This window comes from Scyliorhinus canicula, chromosome 22 (genome assembly GCF_902713615.1).
Source record: "Scyliorhinus canicula chromosome 22, sScyCan1.1, whole genome shotgun sequence".
NCBI lineage: Eukaryota > Metazoa > Chordata > Chondrichthyes > Carcharhiniformes > Scyliorhinidae > Scyliorhinus > Scyliorhinus canicula.
The window spans coordinates 14759736-14773283 of record NC_052167.1 but is presented as its reverse complement, the minus strand read 5'-3'; the positions used below and the strand labels follow the sequence as shown (position 1 = coordinate 14773283).

The 13548-nt window shown below is 42.5% G+C and overlaps 1 protein-coding gene and 1 long non-coding RNA gene across 4 annotated transcripts in view; one reads left to right on the top strand and one right to left on the bottom strand.

Annotated features, from left to right (window-relative positions):
• LOC119956195 overlaps positions 1-9819 on the bottom strand; it is a 31734-nt gene extending 21915 nt beyond the window's left edge. The window contains exon 1 of the long non-coding RNA XR_005458603.1: positions 9582-9819. This is a non-coding gene — a long non-coding RNA (uncharacterized LOC119956195). The remainder of the gene's footprint in view (positions 1-9581) is intronic.
• The window catches only part of lrmda (leucine rich melanocyte differentiation associated), a 1080961-nt gene that overhangs the window by 162905 nt on the left and 904508 nt on the right, over positions 1-13548 (top strand). The window lies entirely within an intron of this gene.

Below are 13548 nucleotides of genomic sequence, written 5' to 3'. Positions count from 1 at the left end.
TCAGTGTCAAGACTGTCATCTGACTCTTCCTTGCTACTATCACTCTGGCAACAATTATTCATCATCACTTCCTAATGGTGACATAGGTCAAAGTCAAAACCTTCATCTGACTCCTTACCAACATCTTGTGACAACTGTTTACCAGTACCTCAAAATGAGAATCAAAGTCAAGACTCTCATCTAATTTCTCATCCTTACGATCACCTTCAGTCTGAAAATGTTCAGGACCTGGTTCACTATCATGGTCACTTGAAACATACTCAACATTCATCAACATCACTTTCTGACCCGTCCAGTGAGTTTTCTTAGCTACCACATGCCTCTCAATCGGCACTTCAGGTGCTAACTGCAGTGCTTCCTTCGGACTCCCTGTCATCACGGGTGAAGCTACAACCAAAATGCCGACTGAACATTTCCCACCTTGTTACGTGGTGACACCTAGGCTTCCAAGTCTCACTTTGATCCCCAATACCTTCCTATCTGTTCTGAGGCGAAGATCTCCTCAGACCAGGAGGGGAACTTCCAAGTGATGATGTTACTGTGTATCCAACACCCCTTGCGTAATTAAATATATGTTTACTCAACCATCACTATTATACGGGTTCTTCCCGTTTGTTCCTGTTTATTCCCTTATTTCCCCTTTTATTTTTGCCGTTACATTTTTGATCCATGGATGATTTATGGACATGTCTTCAAAGCAGCCTGCCATTTTAATTCAAGCAGAAGGAAGCTGTGGCCTGTGCTTTTAATGCAAGCAGAGGATTTCCGTAGCAGAGGTGATCAGTGTTGACTCGGTTTGACTGATTTGGCTGGTGGCCAATGAATTTGCCTAAAAGGCGGGGCTCTGCCTGGTAACAGGTTGTAATTGGATCTGTTTCCACAGAAGTGGTTCAGAAACCTAGTTTTCAGGTTCATTTTGGCAGCTAAGGGAGAAAACCTCTATTTTTCTCACTGTTTCTCCAGAAAGAACCAGGTAATTCTCACCAAAAGGTCACTGTTGGAATCAACTCTCTCTGCCCAAAAGGCTAATACAAGCAGAATCCAGAATCTGATAACTCTCTCTGCAGAACAGGCTGATGCAAGCAGAGACCAGAATCAGATGACTCTTTCTGCAGAACAGGCTGAAGAGAAGCCAGGGGCCTCTCCAGGAAAAGGTACAAGTAAGATATTGCTAACTGCAAGGAAGATCATTACAGACTGTATACCAGAGACTTTAGTGCACACTCCATCCTGTGAAGAAAATGCACCAAAGAACTCATCATCTGAAGCCATGACTCTTAACCTTTGACCTTAATCCTTATTATTTGTACCCCTTTCCACCCTTCTGTGTTTGTCTTTCTTGTATGTATGTGGGTAGAGGGTGGAACAGTTAAAGGGGGGTCAGGTATTAGCTTGTTGTTCAGCTGTATTTGCTTCGTCTTTCATATTTGTTCTTTTTATAAATAAACCGTAATTTTGTTTAAACTTACAAACTTGGTAACTGTAATTATTGGACAGGCAAGGGACAAAGATGTTGGGTGTTTTTATAAGAATTATTGGTTAATTCACTTGTGTTGTGACTCGGGGACGAGTGGGGCTGGAATTGACTGTGCACTTGCCCAGGGTGTGATAACAATATATTTGCACAACTGAATGCCTTCAATACATTGAGCAGTCCTGTGGAGTTTTGGAGCATATAAAATTAAAGCAGGCCATATTGGAGCTAGATGAATATTACATTTTCATATGAGATGCAACATGTATAATATTATTTTTTTAAAAACCCCCATCATCATAGAATCCCTATATTGCAGAAGGAGGCCATCTGGCCCATTGAGTCTGCACCGACCCTTCGAAAGAACGTGCAACCTAGGCTGACTTCCCCACCCTACTCCCATAACCCCATCTAGCCTTTGAGCACTAAGGGGCAATTTAGCGTGGCCTGGACTAAATACTTGTTTAATTTTGCTGTTGGCAGTAATTCAGATTTTCAAGTTACCAGGGACAACGGATGATCAATATGTTCTGCTCTTTGTGTAATTCTTATTTATAACCTAAATTTGGTAATTTGTGTTTTAAGACTATTTGCAGGTGCACCTGAGGGTGTCGCACATTGTGATGTCCAAAGAAAGTAAGGGTCAGATTCAGATGTGAATAAATTACTGTACAGAAATCTCTTCCCTAATATATTCATAGAATTATTTTGCAATTGTTAGCAAAATCTTAGCTCTGTTCAGTTACAATTGTATTCAGTTTTACCAGAACTACTAAACTTAAAATTATCTCTCTTTTTCCCAAGGGGTAGATTTTATCGCTAACCCAGATAAGTGTTGGGCAATTTTCAATCTGTAACCTGTTGACTTCCAGCCTTCTACAGTTGTGGATTGTTGGTATTGAGATACTTCCCAACTTCTTGGTGCATTGGCTATTATTATATATTAAAGAAGATTATATAATTAAAGAAGATAAAGTTATCATCTGGCATGCTTTTGGAAGAATTGTATACAACTTGAAATACATTTTCTGTCATAGATGTGTCAGTATTATTTTCATGCAGTCTTTGACTCAGTATTACTGAGCAAGCTTATCCTTGGAACTGCAGTCTGTCAGCAGATATTTAACATAGCAAACATTGAAGGATGACTTCTCATCAAGATGAGTCAAAAAAGAAAAATGTGCATTAAGGTATAGACGTATCAATACCACGAGCTGAATAAATAAGTGCAAAAAGTAATCAAACTAGAAAAAGGACTGTCTTTTGAAGGCAAACTATTGCATTTTGCCATTCGATTTGCGTGTCGGCAGGTTTGTCAACAAAATCACTTATCTGCATTGTACAGAGAAAATATTGCATTACAATTGAGATCCTTGAGTGAAACCATGGTGTGCATTGGCATTTGCATCCAGGTTTTCCCAAAAGTGAGTTTTGACTGTATTATCTATGGAATAAGGGAAAACTGAAGGAACCTCTTGACCAGCTATTTGCTGTTCTTGAAGTATTCTATTTGGACAAGATTGGTAAATGGAATAATTCTTAACTTTTATATGTATCCTGCAGGCTTTGTTAGAAATGCTAATCCCAGTGGGAATCTCCATATATAAAACATTGATTTTAGTCTTCGGTATTAGGCAGCCGTCAGAGTGGGGACAGTTGTGACAGTTCTTGTTATTTTTTTCATGAGCTTCATTTTAAAGAAAGAAGCCATTGAAGGTGATCAAATGAAAGTACCTTGAAGAAATATAATAAGCAACACACAAAGAGGATTGATGAAAGTGCAGGACCTAGATTGTAAAGTTGCTCATCACAGGTATTTCTGATGCCATTACTTACATTTTTTTAAAATCATGTTGATGCACATTATATCCTTGCATGAGCCAAAATACTTCAAAAGAAGAAAGCAAAGCAATAAATTACTTGAAACATGAAATGAATATCAATTCATTCATTCATTTTTTTCTAAAAATGACTTTTTAAAGTGACTTTGCATTGTTCCTTATTTTGAGAATCTGTATTTTATAATGACTGGAAGAAGCATATAAGCTTTTTATTATTGCTGCACTACTTTTAAAATCAAATTGAAAAGGCAATGTTGTTATGAAGAGTGAGTTATCTATGACACCAGCTCATATCGTATATGACATCATATCAAGATCTGAGTAGTTCTGTGTGATCACATTGTGTCTATTCAACTGCAATCAGCATTAATGAGCTTAAAGATCAGATGAAATTGAAGCAGTAATAAATCCTTCATCCTATCGAACCTGCTGTTTACTTCAGTAAGATCATGGCCTTAACTCCAGTTTTCTGCCTACTCCCCTATAATCTTGCTTGGAGATCAAAATTCTGTGTAACTCAACAATGAATATATTCCATGACCCAGCCTCTACTGCTCTCTGGAAAAGATTTCCAACTACTAATCGTCCTCTAAAAGAAGAAAATCCTCCTCATCTCAGTCTTATTTTTAACTGTGCCCCCAGTTCTAGTTTCCCCCATGACGGTAAACATATCTCAGCATTTGCCCTTTCAAGCCATTTGGAATCTTTTATATTTCAATAAGATCACCTCTCATTCGTCTAACCTCAAAATCAATATAGGCCGAACCTGCTCATCCTTGCCTCATAAAATAATCCTTTCATTCCAGGAATCAGCTTAGTGGACCTTCTCCGAACTGCTTCCAATGCAAGTATATCTCCCTTTAAGTAAGGAGACCAAAATTTTAGACAGTACTCTGCCCTGTACAGTTGTAGCAAGACTTCCCTAATTTTACACTCGACCCCCTTACAAAAAAGGTCAAGTTCCATTTGCCTTCCTAATTACTTGCTGTACCTACATGCTAACTTCTTCTGATTCATGTACAATGGCACTCTTGATTCCTCTGTACAGTAACATTCTGAACTCTCTCCCCATTTAAATAATTATTTCCTGCCAAAGTGGACAACCTCACATTATCCCACATTATACTCCATCTGTCAATTTTTTGCACATTCACTTAACCCATCTATATCCCTTCACAGAGTCTCTGCATTCTTCTCACAACTTGTATTCCCATCTATCTTTGTATCGTCACCAAATTTATGTTTAATCCAATCGGTCCCTGCATCAAAATCATTACTATAAGATTGTAAATAGTTGAGGCCCCAGCCTAATCTCTGTGGCACTTATGCCAACCTGAAACCAATCCATTTAATCAACTGGGTTTCAGTTAGTTGGCTAATTCTCTATTCATGCTCATATATATTACCCCCAATACCATGGACTCTTACTTTATTCAGTAAGTTTTAATGTGCACCTTAATGAATGCCTTTTGGAAATTCAAATGCTCTACATCTAAAGGTGTCCCTTTATCCACCCTGCATGTTACATCGTCAAATACCTCTAATAAAGTTGTCGAACATGATTTCCCTTTCATAAAACTATGTTGATTATCCAGGTGGCCTATTACTACCTTTTGATTTATTGTCACGTGGAGCGAGGTACAGTATTGTTCTGCATGCAGTCCAGACCGATCATTCCATACATGAAAAACATAGGACATGCATAAATACATAGGCATCGGATGAGCATATGGAGTGTAGTACTACTCAGTATAGAGGATGTGTGAAGAAATCGGTTCAATCCATAAGCGGTCATTCAGGAGTCTGGTGACAGCGGGGAAAAAGCTGTTTTTGAACCTGTTAGTGCATGTTCTCAGACTTTTGTATCTCCTGCCGATGGAAGAATGAATAAGCCGGGTGGGAGGGGGTCTTTGATTATGCTGACCGCTTTCCCAAGACAGCGGGAAGTGTAGACTGAGTCAGTGGATGGGAGGCAGGTTCACGTGATGGACTGGGCTGAGTTCACAACGCTCTGTAATTTCTTATGGTCTTGGGCCAAGCAGTTTCCATACCAGGCTGTGATGCAGCCAGATTCTTTCAATGGTGCATCTGTAAAAATTGGTGAATGTCAAGGTGGACGTGCCGAATTTCCTTAGTTTCCTGAGGAAGTATAGGTGCTGTAGTGCTTTCTTGGCTGAAGCATCGACGTGGGTGGAGCAGGGCAGATTGTTGATGTGCACACGTAGAAGTTTAAAACTGTCAACCATCTCCACCTCGGCACCATTGATGCAGACAGGGGTGTGTATGATGCTTTGCTTTCTGAAGTCAATGACCATATCCTTAGATTTGTGCTGATATTAAGGGGGAGATTGCTGTTGCTGTTGTTACACCACGCCAGTAGATTCTCTATAATCTGTCCTCTGATTCATTGTTGTTCAAGATCCGATCCACTACGATCGCGTTATCAGCAAATTTGTAGATTGAGTTGGAGCCAAATTCTGCCACACGGTTGTGTGTATAGGGAGTGTAGTAGGGCGCTTAGTATGCAGTATTGCAGCATCCCGGTATTGAGGTTTCCATGGAGGAGGTGTTGTTGTTTATCCTTACTGATTGTGGTCTATGGGTCAGGAATTTGAGGATCCAGTTGAAGAGGGAGGAGCCAAGTCCTAGGTTTTGGAGTTTTAATGTGTTCGGCTGCGATTATGGTGTTGAAGGTGATTAAGAGTCTGACATAGGAGTCCTTGTTGTCGATATGTTCCAAGATGAGTGTAGGACCAGGGAGATAGTGTCCGCTGTGGGCCGGTTGTGGCGGTATGCAAATTGATGTGGATCAAGGCACTCTGGGAGTATGGAGTTGATGTGTCTCATGACCAACCTACCGAAGCACTTTTTGTAATGATCGATGTCAAGGCCACGGCGTGATGGTAGTCGTTGAAGCACGTTACCACCTTAATAATGTATTCTTTAATTTTCCCAATGACAGTTTCCCAATGTGTTAATGTAAGTGACCTATAGCTTTCTATTTTCCTTTATTCTGCTTTTGGTCTGTCTTCCTCCTTTCATGAATAGGAACATTACATTTATAGTTTACCAGTCCATTGGGAACTTTCCAGAATCTAGGGAATTTTGGAATATTACAATCAATGCATGTTGCTCAATGCCCAAAGTTGTATTGAGCAGATTTCCACATTATCCCAACACATCTTAGTTTGCAGTAGATTTCTTTTCTCAGGATGATAATTTTGCAAATTCAGGTGGAATACCTCTGAGAAAGAGGGGCAGACAGAGTGGGCAAATGATTTCTTAACCTGTTACAGTAAAGCATCATCCTGATTCCCCTCCTGCTTGGCAACAATCCTGTAAAGTACTCTATAGATACCAGAGAAACACTTAACCCCAGTCTGATTCAGTCATTGTTTTAAAACAGCATTTGGTGCCTCATTTCTGAAACATAAAATAAGTTCCAAATGGGTATTGAGTGAGTAGGAGATGGGGTCTTCTATGTTCCTCAGGGGGTTGAGTATCTTTTTCTCTACATCCCACTTGGTGGAATGTAGCATCTGGTCAGTCTCCATTGTCTTTGGAGAGGTTTTTTAAAAAACACTTTCTTGTACCAATGGATATGGTAGTGTGCTGATTATGTTACTAGACTAGTAATCCCGGGAATTTGAATTTAGTTTTTTAAACATCAGGACATTTAAAAAAACATCTGGTGTCAGATATTTGATTGAAGAAATCTCAACTGAATTCAGTAAATGTTCTCCAAGGAAGGAAACTTGCTCTCCTTGCCTGGTCAGTCGTCAGTCTCATTATGTGAATCTAATAATTATAAGGAATTTCTCACCAACTGCAGAATTTCAAAAAGTTCCACCACTACCTTCTCAGTGATACACATGAGGATAAATAATTAAAAAGAAACATCAATAATTAAAAAGAAACAAGAAATTACTGTTTTATAGTGAATAACAAGCAGATGCTACACTACATGAGAATGCATTTTTCTGTATTTGACAGTCATCTAGTTCGATGATTGAAGTACAATCTTTTAACTACCACTATCCTTCTTAAAATGTTATGATCTGAATAGAATAAACAGTGTTAGTAAGTCAAGTGGTCTCTTAAGACTGAAAGACTGCTATTGTGTCACTGCCATGGAATAATATTGACAGGAATGCATAACCATGAAATTATCCTTCCAGGTTGAGATACGTATTACACAATTGTTTAGGCCATTGCATTTTTTTTATGATTTGTGTAATTCATGAAGAAGTGATGATTTACAAATTGTTTGTATTATTTATTGTGTGTACATGACTGCAGATATTTCCAACTGTGAATAAATAATCCTTCTTTAAAATATTGTTTTCATTCGCTCTACTTTGTAGTTCAGTTCTAAATGGGTGATGAAGGTTTTTAGGTGTGTGTCTGGACAATGAATCAGCAAACATGATGTTTGTTCAATGAGTGAAAGAGAGACCACTTAATTATTGAAATCAAACTGTTTTGTTAAGATTTCAGATCAAAACAAATACTGGAGATTAGAAATCGTTTCAGAACAGAATGTCTCAAATTGGGTGTTATTGGCATGAGAGCTGAGCTGTTTGTCATCCGTATTGCTACATAATTATTGGGAATATTTTTTAATCTACTCTGAGCTCACATGCAATTAATTTCAATGTCATGTACATGGAGCAAATCCCATATGTAAGATAACTATATATCACAGTGCCATTCATACATATACTGGATGAACTACACCTGAAGGTTCTGAAAGAGATAGCTGAGGAGATTGTGGAGGCATTGGTGGTGATCTTTCAGGAATCACTGGAGGCAGGGAGGGTACCAGAGGATTGGAATAAGAAGGGAGTAGGCAGAAGACAGGAAATTGTAGATTTGAAGCGGAAATCATGCTTGACAAATCTGTTGGAATTCGTTGAAGATGTAACTAGTACAGTTGACAAGGGGGAGCCAGTCAATGTGGTATATTTGGACTTTCAGAAGGTGTTTGACAAAGCCCTACAAAAGAGATTATTCTGCAAGATTAAAGCACATGGGATAGGGGAAGTGTATTGAGGTGAACTTGCACAGGACTCCTCTATCTGAAGATTATTGTTCCCCAAGCTCAATTGGACTGAGTTAACCCAGCATTAGCATAAAAGGCCAGCAGCTGTAGAGCCAGTTAAAAAATAACGAGGACCCACTGAAAGGTAACTGGGCCCTGTGCATATATGATGCTGTTGCTGAAATAAAGGACTTTTAAGAACCTTGCTGGACTCCTCTCGCTTTATCACATTGGCGACGATGATGAATTGGAGCTGTCGGTGTGCTGCTGTTCGGCTGAACTACCTCCCTGGAATTTGTTTTTATGTGTGGACTAAGGTACAGTGTTTTTTTTTTGTTGTGTTTTTTTCCCCCAGAGCCTGTAATGTCATGGAAGGCGAGCGTCGGGTCGAGTTTTTGCTGCTGGCTTGTGAAGTGTGTCCGCTGGGAGCAATCTGGAGTCTGACCTGTCCCACAGTACCGGACGCGGTATCTTGTGAATGACTTCTGGTGTTGGTCGCGTAGTGTTTTGTCCGTTTCTGTCTATTGTTGTTTTGTGATGCTGGCAGAGTGGCCCACTGAGGAGTCCATTCTCGAGTTGGTCGCCGCCCTTTTTGAAACATCATTCAGATCGTGAGTGCGGAGTTGTGTTTGGAAGACTGTTCTGCGGTTGTTCGGACTCTGGGATGCGAGCTGACAGTTATTGTATGACTGCAGGTTTTGTGCCTCGAGACTTTGTTGGCGTTGAGTTGACTGGACATTCCAAATCTGACTTCTGGTCCTGTGGCAACTTGCACGGAGCCCTGCTGCGCTTTTTTTTATTGCGCTGTGGGTTTATTTGCCTGTGTTGAGGCACTGTAAGAATGTCGGAGCGACAGCTCCCTAGGCAGGTGCTTTAGTTTTAGGTAAAATTTTCAAGTGGCTGATTTATTTTTCCAATAAAGGGGCGTTTGGTAGTTATGGGACGTTGTCTGATGTCCGTCCCCCCCCCCCCCCCCCCCCCCCCCCCCCCCCCCCCCCCCCTTACCCCCAAACCTGTTCCCTCTGTGGCTGGAAGGCATGCCATGCAGATTGGGCCTTGGGTTGATAGGTCCGATGCCATGATGCGCGCCATCCCCGGGTTCGACTGTTGGCAGCTTCACCCCCTCCTGTGAGATTGGTGATGGTGGTTGTGCCGGACCTGCATGCTTGGTGGAGTACCCGCCGGCCCTTGCTTCCCCATTCGGTGGTGTCTTATTCAAACTAACCTGTTTTATTTTTGGACTTGTTGCCCGGTCGCTGTGGGGTTTGCACCCATTTGGTTCTCTTCTATACTCTCCTCCTCAAAGGTTGTCCTTGCGAGGGATTTTGGACTTTGGGGGTGGAGGTGTGTAATAACCTGTACAGGACTCTCCAGCTGGGAATGATTGTTCCCCATGCTCAATTATACTGAGTTAACCCAGCACCAGCATAAAAGGCCGGCAGCTGTAGAGCCAGCTAAAAAGGAACGAGGACCCGGTGCATGTATGATGCTGTTGCTGAAATAAAGGACTTTTAAGAAGCTCATTGAACTCCCCTGGCTTTATGACAAACAAAGAGTTGGAATTAATGGAACCTTTTCAAATTGGCAGGCAGTAACTAGTGGCGTGTCACAGAGATCGGTGCTGGGACCCCAACTATTCACAATATATATTAATGATTTGGATGAGGGAACAAAATGTAACATCTCTAAGTTTGCAGATGATACCAAGTCAGGTGGGAGGGTGAACTGTGACGAGGATGCAGAGATCCTTCAGCATGATCTGGACAGGTTGGGCGAGTGGGCAAATCAATGGCAGATGCAGCACAATTTGGATTAGTGTGAGGCTATTAACTTTAAAAGCAAAAACAGGAAGGGACCTGAACGGTTGTAAATTGGGAGAGGGGAGTGTGCAGTGGGACCTGGGTGTCCTTGTGCACCAGTCACTCAAGGTCAGCATGCAGGTGCAGCAGGAGGTAAAGAAGGATAATGGTATGTTGGCCTTCGTTGCAAGAGGTTTCGCGTACAAGCAGGGATGTGTTGCAATTATACAAGGCCTTGGTGAGGCCACACCTGGAATATTGTGTGCAGTTTAGGTCTCCTTTTCTGAGGAAGGATGTTCTTGCTCTCGAGGGAGTGCAGTGAAGGTTTACCAGACTGATTCCAGGGATGGCAGGATTCTCATATGAGGAGAGATTGACTAGGTTAGGATTGTTCTCTCTGGAGTTCAGAAGAATGAGGGGGGATATCATAGAGACGGACTAGACAGGTTAGAAGCAGGGAAGATGTTCCCGATGGTGTGTGTGTCCAGAACCAGGGGTCACAGTCTGAGGATTCGGGGTATACCATTTTGAACAGACATGAGACATTTCTTCACCCAAAGAGCGGTGAGCGTATGGAATTCATTACCACAGGAAGTAGTTGATGCTAAAACATTGAATATATTCAAGAGGCGGCTAGATATAGCACTTGGGGCGAATGTGATCAAAGGTTATGGGTGAAAGCAGGATGAGGCTATTGAGTTGGATGATCAGCCATGATTGTGAAAAATGGCAGAGTAGGCTCGAAGGGCCAAAGGTCTCCTCTTGCTCCTATCTTCTATGTATCTATGTATTGTCAGTGAATGTCCCTTTAAGGAAGGTTTAGTCTCTTTATCATGTGACTTGTAGCACATTAGGCTGTGGCTGTGAGATGAGAGGGGGTTTCAGTTTCGTTTGACAGCTGTGGACTCAGAAGGAGAAAGAAGTGTTTTTCCCTGTCTTTCTATGTTTTCATTTTAAAGAGCTGTTCCAGTAAAAAGCACATTAGTTGTGGCAAACTTTAAAAATATAGTTGTTTTCCGGACGGATTTGAATCTGGTGTTTGAGACTGGATTAGAATCTCGGGAAAAGGACCAGTCCCATTCAAGTGAGAATAGTGCAGGCAGCACGGTGGCGCAGTGGTTAGCATTGCTGCCTACAGCGCTGAGGACCTGGGTTCAAATCCTGGTCCTGGGTCCGTGTGGAGTTTGCACGTTCTCCCCGTGTCTGCGTGGGTTTCACCCCCACAACCCAAAGATGTGCAGGTTAGGTGGATTGGCCATGCTAAATTGCCCCTTAATTGGAAAAAATAATTAGCTACTCTAAATTTTTTTTTAAATAGTGTGCTGGGCCACGCCCTTGAAGAAAGTTGTTTTGGTTTAATTGGATTTTGTTATTGAAGTAGAACAGCTAAGGGGGAATTCATTAAGTGTCAGGGTTGCGGGCGCTGGCAACTGCAGCGCTCCGTTGGCTCAAGGCAAGTATTCAGGAAGTTCAATGGTGGTGGCCACGCTGATGGTTTGGAGGCAGTTCTGTCAGCACTTTAGGTTGGGAGTGGGGTTGAAGGTGATGCCAATCGGGGAAATCACGGATTTGAGCCCGGGAGGATGGATGTGATGTACCAGGGTTTGGAGGAGAGGGGGATCAGGGAGATGAAGGATTTGTTTCTGGGAGGGCAATTTGTTAGCTTGTAAGAATGTCCTGTGTGGGTCTCTAGGTGTTTATCAAATAGCTGCAGTGATATCATTGTGTGGGTGGAGCTGGAATGTGATTCTGTCTTTTACTTTCGTTCTGAGCTGGAAGCTGCTTTGTGTCTACTACCCTTGCCCTATCTCATAATTTCCCATATAGTAAGTTCCCTGTCATTATCTAACATTGCTATGCCTCCTGTTTTCCTTCCTCTTTCTCCCCCCCCCCCCCCCTTACTGCTGACGTTCAATTTTCCTTGAAGAGATTGATGAATGGTTGCCATCTCCGGGCGAACCCCTGAATTGACCCACACTACTGACCTTTTTCCTGCCCCCATGCCTGGATCACGAACATCTCGCTCTTTCCCATATTTAACTTGCAGCCTGAAAATCGCCCAAATTCTCCTGGTACCTCCATGATTTTGACCTCGACAGAGACCAAAGTATTCTGACCTGACTCGGCTGGTTCTTACATTTTCCACCGGTGCCTGGTATAACAGCTGGACCCAATCCACAAATCCCTGCTCGAACCCAAACATGCCTAAAATGTCCCATAGGTACTTCCACTCCACCCGGTTGAAAGCCTTCTCCACGCCCATGGCTACTGCCACTTCAACCCCGCCCCCTCTGCTGGCATCATTATAACATTAAGAAGCCATCTAATATTAGACATCAGATTCCTGCCCTTCACAAATCCATTAGGAACGTTATTAAGGGTTACCTATAGAGTATTATATCTGTGGGGATTATCAGTGTTGGTAGTTGATAAGATGTTTACTGTTTGTTTTCAAAATGTTATCTGGATTCATAGAATAATCAATGTTTTTGTTTAAACATACTTTAGATCTCTGTTGCATCACACCTGTAAAGTGGGCCCCTGTGCTCCCCATATCCAAAATCTATTAAACATTGTGGGCCAGGTGAACTCCATGATATACTTTGGTGTTCTCTAACCCTGGCTCATAATAAGAGTTTAATGAGAAGTTTGGGCTGGCGTGCGAGGACAATTTCCGGTACATGCAGGTGAGGGACTTTGCGAGGAAGGTCTTCCCAACCTTCCTACTAATATCTGCCTCCCAGTTGCTGGAGGAGGTGCTGTCAGCGGGGCGGTTGGGGTCATCTCCATGATTTACAGGAGGATTTTGGAGGAGAATACGGTGTCCACGGAGAGGATCAAGATGAAATGGGAGGAGGAGTTGGGGCAGGCATTGGAGGGGGAAATTGTGGTGTGAGGTGCTGCGGAGGGTGAATGTCTCGACTTCATCTGCGAGGCTGGGGCTGATGCAGTTGAAGGAAGTACACAGGGCGCACATGGCAAAGTCAAGGATGAGCCGGCTGTTTGAGGGGGTTGAGGACACTTGTGAGCGGTGTGGGAGGGGTCCTGCTTATCATGTGGATATGCTCTGGACCTGCCTAAAGTTGGAAAGTTTCTGGAGGTCAGTTTTCAACACCATTTTAGGGGATTTGCACATAGATGTGGAACCTAGTCCCCTGGAGGCCATGTTCAGGATGTCAGACCAGCCGGAGTTGCAGACCGGTGCAGGGGCAGATTTTTAGCCTTCTCTTTGCTGATTGCTTACAGGCGGGTCTTGTAGGGGTGGAGGTCAGCTTATCTGCCCTGGACCTCGGGGTGGCGGTGGGACCTGCTGGAATTTGCTCTAAGGGGGGGGGTGAGCGAGGTGTTCCACAAAATTTGTGGTTTGTTCATACTGCATTTTGGAGAGTCGGT